This window comes from Bison bison, unplaced genomic scaffold (assembly GCF_000754665.1).
Source record: "Bison bison bison isolate TAMUID 2011002044 unplaced genomic scaffold, Bison_UMD1.0 scf7180017864529, whole genome shotgun sequence".
Taxonomy (NCBI): Eukaryota; Metazoa; Chordata; class Mammalia; order Artiodactyla; family Bovidae; genus Bison; species Bison bison.
Window position 1 is genome coordinate 1602587 of NW_011495079.1, and position 830 is coordinate 1603416.

The following is an 830-nucleotide window of genomic DNA, read 5'->3' on the forward strand; positions in this document are numbered from 1 at the left end:
CACTGATGCCTGGGCAGGGCCCATCTCATCACCTGCTGAATCCAGAGTGGTACAGCAGAGTTGATGAGTGCCAAGTGACTCGAAGCCAATAGCCAGCACCTAGTAAGTGTCTCCTCTGGCACAGGCAGCTCTGGGGACAGTACCAAGGTAAGTAGAGTGGGGTCTTTATCCTCAGAGGGCTTGCAGTCTAGCTGGGGTAACAGTGCATGCACACATGCACGCACATGCACACACAAACAGAAACTATTCAAGGTAACTTTGCACCAAAAGAATACTATAGACAGAGTTCTGAAAGGTTCCATGTGAATGTGTGCACACACACACACACAGAAACCACCCAAACTAACCTTGTACACACACACACACACACACCCCAGAAACTGCCCAAGGTAACCTTGCACAAAAAGAGTACTATAGAGAGGGCTTTGGAATGTTGCACACAAACACACACACACACACACACACACACATACAAATCACCCAAAGTATCCTTTCACAAAAAGAGTACTACAGAGAGGCTTCTGGAAGTTGTGGGGAGGAAGGAACAGTCCAGAAGTCAGCCTCAGACGCTTCAGGAGGACACAGGAAGCAAGGAGAGAGGGATCTGCCAAAGCAGCAGTGTGAAGGGCTGGGCACGATGGGAGCAGGCTGTGGGAGTGGAGGCGAGTCCATGACCATCGGGGAGACAGGGGGAAGTGCTGCTGCGAGGAAGGGAGGAAGGCCCGTGGTGGGGGTCGGAGCCCTGAGAAGTGTGGAGAACGACAGCTGAGCCTGGGCCCAGAACTGTTTTCATTGACCTCATTTGACAGACGGGCAAGATGAGGCCAGAG